This window comes from Apteryx rowi, unplaced genomic scaffold (genome assembly GCF_003343035.1).
Source record: "Apteryx rowi isolate R43461 unplaced genomic scaffold, aptRow1 scaffold_493, whole genome shotgun sequence".
Lineage (NCBI taxonomy): Eukaryota > Metazoa > Chordata > Aves > Apterygiformes > Apterygidae > Apteryx > Apteryx rowi.
The window spans coordinates 151,305-160,581 of NW_020450753.1; the positions used below are offsets into that span (position 1 = coordinate 151,305).

The window sequence follows — 9,277 nt, forward strand, 5'->3', positions numbered from 1 at the left end:
AAAGGAACCGGAGAGACAAGTCTGGAAAATTAACTGCTGAGTTTGTCTCACACACACACACGCGCGCACACAGCCCTACATATATTTCATTGTGACTTGAAAGAATCATGTAATAATTGCATATCCACATACAGTCAAGCATCATATCCTTCACTATACTTGCCATTGGATATTTTAAGAAATGCCAAATAATATTTTAGTTCCTGTAAATAATTGCTGCCTGCCCAACTGTAGTTAAAACAAGACTAGCACCTTATCACTGTTAAGCAGAGTACTAGAATGAGTCAAGAGACCCAAGTTTTATTTCCCTCTTTGACACAGAATATATGAGCTGCAGTTCACTTTATCTTTTTGCATCTGTGTATTCCCAACTATAACCTGGAGATACTGTTTTCCCACATCTATAAGAGACTTTTTCACAATAGGTGGAAACCGTGACCTGAGGGCTCTGTATTTTTATTCCACAATGTATTTTATTCCATGGTAAGCACCTATGGAAGAGTAATAACTAAACTATTGCTAATTCTGTAACCAATATATAAAGATGAAAGCTCAATTTGCAGTCCACTGAAAGCTTTGTAAGTAAATTACAAAGAGTTGCAAACTGGAGGTGACTCTATGGTAAAATGTTAAACCGTCAACAGTCTCAAACCTAGCCTAGCTTGATTTTTCTCACTTTTACTGCCGCTATATATACAAAAAGAGAAATGGCATATGCCTAACAGTTCTTGTTACTTTTCCAAAATGTTGTCACCTGGAGAGAAAAAAAACCCAATCCCCAAAAGAACCTACTTCAGTTATTTCATAGTTGAGCTTTTGCAGAGAATGAGTTGTACCTGTTGGTTAGTTCTGTTGCTGCAGTGGTTTACAATGGGGAGGGGGCAATCTGGGTGTTCTTAAGCTGCAGCCTGAAAAATTTATGAAAGACATTTTACCACAGGGTTCTAGCAAAAGCAAGGGAGAAGGTTCAATACACAACAAGGTCCTACTTTCCAGTATTGTTCTGGGTCCTGTCTGAACCTCTGAAATATTGCAGTCGAAAAATAACTTTCACATCACTGTCATCTGCCCTGCCAGTATTTTGCCAATCTGAATATACAGGGGTGCCATTGGTGCCTATATCATCTAGTCCTCTGTACAATTTTATGCCCTGGCAGACCTCTAAGTTCTGTTCCTTTTTCTGGAGCTAAAAGAAATTTGACATTGGCCCAGGTGTTGGAACACAATTAATTATAAAGAGATGCTCACAAAAACCCTTTACATCTCAGGCTCCGTTACCCACTTTCCTACCAAGAACTACTGGAAGGAATGTTAACAGGACAACAGAAAATATTTTGTCATGAACATGGAGTGAATGCAGTCTGTTTCTACAAACACGTGTTCTGCTCTTTAGTTGCAATTCCCTCACATTTAATTTATTCAGTATTCAGCAAACTTACTCATTTTTATTTCCCTTTTCTGCTTTAATCACAAAATGTTCTCAAAGAATATTCCATGTGCACTATTCACACAAGTGCCTTAATTTAATTGCACGGGTAATTCACTACATGTGCTTACCAGGCTGGGGGAGCACAGGAAAATTTCTGGCATGAATACTCATATGTGAATGGAAAACTAGGAAGTGATGAATGAAGAATTTTCTATTAAGTTTGTACAACCACAGACACTGTGGGCACAACCAGGAACAACAATGATGTATGCAGCTTAGAAATCTGATTTCCAAGAAATTGTGCCAGTGAAAAGCAGTCACTTAAAACTCTCTCTCTCAAAAAAAAAAAGCACAAAAAAGAAAGGCACAAAGAGAGCCAAAATGAATTCATTTGGAAACTGCATAAGAACATTGAAGATAATTGCAGCATTCTGTAACACCTATTCTAACATCTATTATTCTATTCCATCATGTCTATGTTGATGTTAAGTATCAAAATGCCAAACACCTCCAGAAATCAGTGTTTTACTGCTAAATGGTTTACCATAATATGAACGTAGTTCAGATGAGCATAATATGAGGTTGGAAAGCAGCATACTAAAATGTATAAGAACACATTGTAGAGACAAAGCAGTACTGGAGAGGCAAAATGAAAAGATGCCTCTCTGCAATAGTCTGGAACAATTTTCAGTGTGCCATTGCTATTTAGATAACATTCTGACAGGCACTTTACAAATTACTAGGAATTTATGGGCCAGATCGTGACACCATTATTCATGCTGAAAAACAGCATATAATGGGAGTAGCCCTACTAAAGTCAGCAGCGTCAGACCTTAAGTCACGAGCAAGGGTTTCGCAGCCTAGCTCAACACTGTTACTGTGCAGATAATCTAGAAGCCCACAGATACGCAGTCAGGTTTTGCAGCAAAGGTACATAACAAATCTGAAAAAATGCTTTCCAGCAGTAAAGTGGGGTAGGAGGAGGAGGGGCAGGGAGAGAAGCTGTAGGTTCCTCTAATGCTTTGTTCACTTTTCTGGCTCCACTCTTAAAAAAATAAGCATCTCAAGGGATCTGGGAAGGTGGGGTGGGGGGTAGTTCCCTCCCTCTTCTGTTCTTAGTGCAAGATCAACTACATTATTCTTAAGAAATGAAAAAGATGGCAATGCTAAAGTTAAGAATTATTGCCTTATCAGTCAGTTACATACAAGAAATAGAAGAGTTGTCAAGACAATATTAAGGGTTTTAATGACATGCCAATGCCCCTTTGGGAGCATACAGACTCTCTAAATCTTTTGAATGTGGTACTAAGTTACAAATTACCCACATCTTGTTCCTGTGTTCTCCTTTATCTCTTCCTCCATTCTTCCTCTTTGACTGCTATAGTTTTTGTGTTTTTATTTTCTTTATACTGTTCAGCTCCAATCATACTGGATCCTAGCCATATTAGCTTCTTTTTTTATGAAAGAGGAAGACTTTTATAGCCACAGCAACAAATTTCTTTGCGACATGATTTATTTCATTCTTCTTTATGGCAGTGAGGGGTTTTTCTTCCTTAATTACCCAACAGAAGCAAAGTCTCTCATCCTTTCTTCATCTTTATGTACTTTTCTTTCAACCAGTTCCAGATGACAGAAGAAAGTTTTCCAACTAAGTAGAACCTCCCTCTCCTATATATTTCTGCTGACTTGCTCTATGGAGAACAAGCTACAGAATTTGTACTGACCACCCAGTAAAAGTCTCTTCTCCTGTAAGTGCCTCTTGTGGTAATATTCCTTTTCTACATACTAAATTGTCTCTTTTTCACATGCTGTGTGGTGACCTCTTCTCTGCTCTTAGAGACCTTAGTTGTGGAATGAGAGCTCAGATTCTCTCAGATCTCATCTGTTTGTCTGCTAATTTTCTTGCATCCTCTGCAGCATTTACCAGCAGACTCCTCCATCCTTCAGTCCTGCATCACCCAGACTTTCAGGGCACTCCTGGTTCAATGTTCTGCCTTTATCTCCTTCTGTTCTACGCTGTGGTGCCTATACAGCACATGCCTTGTAACTCAGACAGACTTGCAGGGTGCCTTAGGAATACAATTTGATTAAATGGTCACAAGGCAAATTCAGCCATTTCTTTTCTCTTCCCCTGTGCCCCATTTTCTGACATTTATTACTGTTTCTATGGGAATTGCCTTTCACCATTCAAGACCAAAATTTGTTTTTGGTGTGTGTGTGGCAGGGGGGACGTATTTAGCAAGGAACAGTTGTGCCAGCAGATTCATACAATTACAAAATGACAACAGCAAACAAAAATCAGTGCTAATGAACTTAGGGTGAATCATTGCTCCATGCAAAGAAAGGGAGAGAGTGAGGAAAACCATACACACAGCTATGACCAATCCGTCCCACAGAAAGTTGATATAGGGATGGAGAGATTCAGCTGTGCCTATCACTTTTCAGAAAGCCTTCTGCTCCTTCTGTTCACCTTCTGAAAGCGTAACACTAAACTCTCCCTGCACCTCTCCCTGCACTGCAAAGCAAGGCCAGCAGTGCAGAAGCCCAAGCCCAGCCCTGGTGGCCAGGTTCATGATGCAGGGAGAGTCCCATGCTGCAGAACCACTGTTCAGCCCAACCCTGCTGCACAGAAACACCCAGACCAGAGGTTTCCAAGCTTTTTGTTCATGAACAATCACAGGAGATTGAAAAAAGATGCTGCCAGCTCTAAGCTGAGTCACCCACAGGCAGAAGGCTGGCCTAGAGTTGGCCAACAGGGAACAACTGAGCACCAGGGTTTGACTGAAAGCAGAGTGACAACAAAGTGTGCTCTTAAGGATTTAAATGATTCCCAGTCTGTAACCAGCTCAGGGTCTGCACTGGCATTAGAGAATAAACATCAAATGTGGGTTGTTAGGCATGTTCAATCACTTTCACTAGCTTTTGTTCTCATTTGTGTCTTCAGAAACTGCAGCCCTTTCCTCCATGGCACATTGGTCTACCTCAACTCTTCTCTGTTTTGCTAAGCCCCAGTGTTTTTACTGGCATTACTCCTGATCCACGAGAGCGTAGCTCCCCATCTTCCGCTAGGGTCTGTGAGGGAGCTATCTCTCCCCTTCAGTGAGACTGGCATGATTTTTTAACACTGTCTGGGACATGACTGAATTTGGAGGCAGGGAAGTCTCAGTTTTGCACTGGAATGAGGCTCCAGCTTTCTTGATCCCCTGTGCCACGTAGCTCCATTTCTCATCTACTTAATCCTCCACCACTCCTCTGGAAGAACCCTCACCGGGGAAACCCAGGTGCCCTTAGACCTCCTTAAAAGCTGAAAAGGCTGTGGCAGAGTGAATGTAGTTCCCAATGGCACTAACTCTGACAGATTTTGAGTGGTATGAGTGGTATCTCTCCAGCCCTAACTCTCAGAAGCTCTCAGATGGATCTCAGTGGGACTGGGAAAGTGGAGGACGACTGCAGCCAGCCAGCCAATTCTTCCTCTCTGCCTTCTGACAGGGGCCTGATCAGGCCTTGAGAAGATATTACTGTAATGAATAGCTGACTGACTTTTAGCAACGCAAAACCTTTTGCACAACTAGGAAAATGTCATGATACATTTTCTTTTCAAGGAAACTGTGTGGGCCATATTTATACAAATTAATGTTTGCACAGAAGAGAGAAATGTTGGAGAAGGAACCTCCACTGTTTGCAACAAACAGAAGCAAAACACTGTCTTTTAGGCGAGGGTAAATATGTCAAACCACTGACATCAGAGGAGAAACTCCCTCCCTTTATGCCGTCTTCACCTAAATTGCATTGCTTTAGCAAAGCCAAAGGTTGCTAAAAAACACATGGAATGAAAAATAAAATAGCCCATAACTCTGCAACAGTTGGAAGGGAATTCTAGCTCATTCTTCATCTCTTTCACGTGCTGTGTTGAAATATGAGGCCAAGAAGGAGGCCAAAAGACTTAAATGGCCTATCATGAGGTAATTCAGCCACAAGCCCTGAACAAGAGAACACAATGATAGCAGTGTGCTTGCTGTTTTCACAGAACTTGAAATATCAGAGCCCAATAGACCCTAAAATGCACAGTTAAAAATGAAACAACTCCTTGGGGCCAGGAGATTACTCAAATCTCCCTCTCTGAAAACGTTTAACTCAAGTGTCCTATAAAATAGTTAATTGCTTGTGGCACCTGCACAGTGTAGCTGTTAGGAAGAAACCCATAAAAGAACAACCAGGTTTACTTACTCACTTTTACTATTGTGTCTTTTAGTGACTGTCACACATGCCTGTACTTTATGCAAGGGACAGCAAGCAGCATGTAATTGGTCTTTTCAGCTTTGGGAGAGGCAGCCCTAAGCAGCCAATCTTTTGCAAATAAGGGCCCATGTTCTCTAGGGGAACCCTACATGGGAATAGTCCACAGAGCAAAGGGAGTCGAAGTTATGGACTGCACAGGGTCCATCTCCTGAGCAAGAAAATATCTATTGCTGGCTTTACTTCCTCTTTGAGGCCCTCCTATGGTAAAAGCAGAGGCCAAGAAAACAGAAGAGAGTGGTTTGCCACTTGGCAGAGATGGGTTTATGACATTTTGTACCTCCACAGTTCCCCTGAGCACTGTGGAGCAACAGCCCTCAGCTGCCTGAGAAATTCTGGGTGACTTCAAACATCTAAAGCAAATGAAGTTAATAATAATTGTCAACCAGAGAAGAGGCAGTGAAGGAATACTGAAATCCTTCAGAGACCGAAACCTGAGGCCTGTACACTGAAAAGATAATGTTGGCAGGAGGCTGTTTGTTTGAAATACAGGGTAGTGCATCAAGCACAGATCCAGTTTTTCTCAGAAACTACTGAACAACATACATACATGCAGCAGTAGTACCTATGGGATAGCAAATATGCAGATCTTCTGGAAGAAATGAGTGGAATTAACAAACAGCCCTGTCTGTTAGGACACTTATTTGCAAAGAGGGCAAACCTGCCCTTGCAGGGGGGCTATCTTACCTGCTCCAGAGACATTTGTTCAAGAGGTTCCGTGTTTAACAAGATCTATTTGATTTGGGGAGGGGAAGGGGTCACAAATGTATATTTGTATTGCATATAGTGTGGCATTTACAACTGCATGATTAGACTCTCAAAAAACCAACAATTAAAAAGTAAAAATCAACTGCACTAAGTAATGTACTTTCACTATCCAGTGTGACTGAATCATTGAAGCAAAGAGAAAATAGATTAACTATTTTTAGAAAGCCTAAATACATATAGAAGAATTTTATATTAAATAAACATAAAAACAAATATCAAATTTTAGAAGTGAGAACTTTAGCTTAAGTATTACCTTTAAAAATATTAACWTAGACTAATATTCACAATTTACAAAGTGTATAAAAGAAGTTATTCATACCTCATATAGGTCTGATGTTCTTACTTCTCCAATGCCAGTAATTTTAGTTATTGTCTTGAAATTACTCTTCTCAACAGCTAAAAAACAAGAGAAAGGGAAATTAGCAACCTCACAAGATTAGCTTGTATTTTCTTTTAATAGTAGCAAAATTCCCTTAAATACACAATCTGGAAGTGAAGACAGTAGCTGTCTCAACCAGATGGTGGCACTATAAGCACTTACTATCTTAAGGGCAGTATAAATAGAAAAAATAAAAAATAAASCAGTGTGACCACAGCGGTATCACTTTACAGCACTGCATCTTTTAATTTATGAGAGACCTTCACAGATGGCTAAACATACATGATTTGGATGTGTTACTGAACCCAAACCATTAGCCTAACGAACAGCATGCTAAAAAGAAATAGAGTGTCTCATGACATTTTTAAAAATGCTTTCAAAAGAAAAACAAAAACCTTTCTTTTCCCATTCCCCTTCCACACCAAAGCCAAGTTTTTCAAMCTGGTCTCAAATAACAGAAAAAAATCCCAGTGGGCTGCCAGATGACCTCTCTTACTGCACCACAAACAAGCGTATTGATATCAAAACATATCAAACATAGAAAGTACAGGGCACTGAACTTATCCAGAACTGTTGCATGAGCTGATTAAGTGGTAAGGTATACTGGATACCAATGAGGTATACGATGTATCCACAGTAGCAATTTGTGAAACGTACAGATTATATGTTTGATATGGAGTATAAAGCAGAAATGTAAGGAAGATATTACYACCAGGATGAAAGCCTGGCTCCTCTGGTGGCAAAGGAACTTCTGTGATTAACTGCTGCGTAACAAGGATGTCCCCTAAAGGGACACAGCAAAATATATAGGGCCTGACTTTTTTCACAAAGTATGAATCAATTTGCACCGGCAGAGCTATTCCTGATTTACAGGAGGAAGAGTTACAGGAGAATCAACCAGATAATGTGTCTAGAAGTACAGTGGCTATTTTGTATATTGGCAGAAAAGAAATAATGATGGAAAACATGCAACAGCCTGGACACCGTATTAACCAAGTTCCACTACTAATAACAAAGTTATTTAACATTTTCAGCCTGGTTTAATTGCATTGACTACTGTTTCTCCAGCAACATCTTTTCTTTTCCTTCCTTCATACATTACTTCTGTGGGATTTTTCCTTTTTAAGAAGTGTTCACTGCTTTCTCAGGTCAATCTCTGAACTGTTCTACTTTATTATTCTGTCTTTTGGAAAGTGGAAAATATTCATTTTGCTGGTCAATATTACTTTTCCTCTCTGGCATGAATAAATGAAACCAATTCATACACACAGCTTTAAATTAATCGATTTCAAAGCATTTAACAGATGAGGTCTGTAACATCACTGGTTTATAGGTGGGGAAACATGACAGAACTCAGAACCAAAACAATAATTTAGATACTGATCCTGCAAACACTTGTTCACATGAATTACCTTACAAGAGCATTTGATGTAGCTACTCAAATGCATAAAGTTACTCAGGTGCAAAAGAATTTGAGGATCAGGTCCTTATCCACCAACAGCAGCTGCAGTTGGCTTCTCTTCTTCTTACCTACCTTGAAAAAAAAAAAAGTATTTCTGCAACAAAACACCATTTTTAGCAATAACTCCCCAGATTAGGAAGGAGGGGGCGGGGATGTAAAAACAGTAAAATCCAAAACTGTGATATGAATTTTTTTTTCTCACTTGTAAAATTGTCCAGATTAAAAAAATAAATAAAGGATTGGGCTTCTATTCTTTAATCATGAAAAAACATACAATAAACATTTCCCTCCCTGATCTTTTTCACATTTAAAAATCAAAAATTACATTGTCAAAAACTTTTCAAGCTTGATACCAGCATCCGTATGTTTGAGGTTACACAGGAGGTTTCACCACATGACATTTCAAGTGCTGAGTGATGTGGCTAATATCAGGGTTTGTCTTGATCATATAAAGATACTCTGTTCCCAGAGAACTCACTGTTATTCACTGTATTGCAGATGAGAACGACAATATAAGTAAACTACAGAAGGCCAACAATTATGCCCCCAAAGCAACAATATTTTATAGATATTCAGTACCTGTAGGAAAAAGCTGAATGTCTGGCTTCTTATTTTGATTCTCCTGAAGGAAGAATTTTTTAACGTATAAATTTATAATAGAAATGCAGATGACAAACAAAGTGGGGGAGGCAAAAATTTGCCAAAGCCTGATGAAAGTGAAAAATACTGATTTTCTCCTTTCTGGACTTTCCTCCAGTCAGGCATATTGCTCCAGTCCCTCTGGGACTTGCATCTTCTGTGAAGGGCATAGCAAATAGTACTTCCCTGCTACTGAAAAAACAAGCACTGCCATCTCAGAAGAAATGTTGCTTAAAACTGTCAACATTACTACATATACCCACTGAACTAACTACCCTTCTGCTTTTAGGAGGGATTTTCCATT

The 9,277-nt window shown here is 39.6% G+C and overlaps 1 long non-coding RNA gene across 1 annotated transcript in view; it reads right to left on the bottom strand.

Moving 5' to 3' along the window:
- The window catches only part of LOC112972545, a 29,468-nt gene extending 22,579 nt beyond the window's left edge, over window positions 1–6,889 (bottom strand). Inside the window, exon 1 of the long non-coding RNA XR_003255710.1 lies at window positions 6,813–6,889. This is a non-coding gene — a long non-coding RNA (uncharacterized LOC112972545). The remainder of the gene's footprint in view (window positions 1–6,812) is intronic.
- Window positions 6,890–9,277: the final 2,388 nt, after the last annotated feature.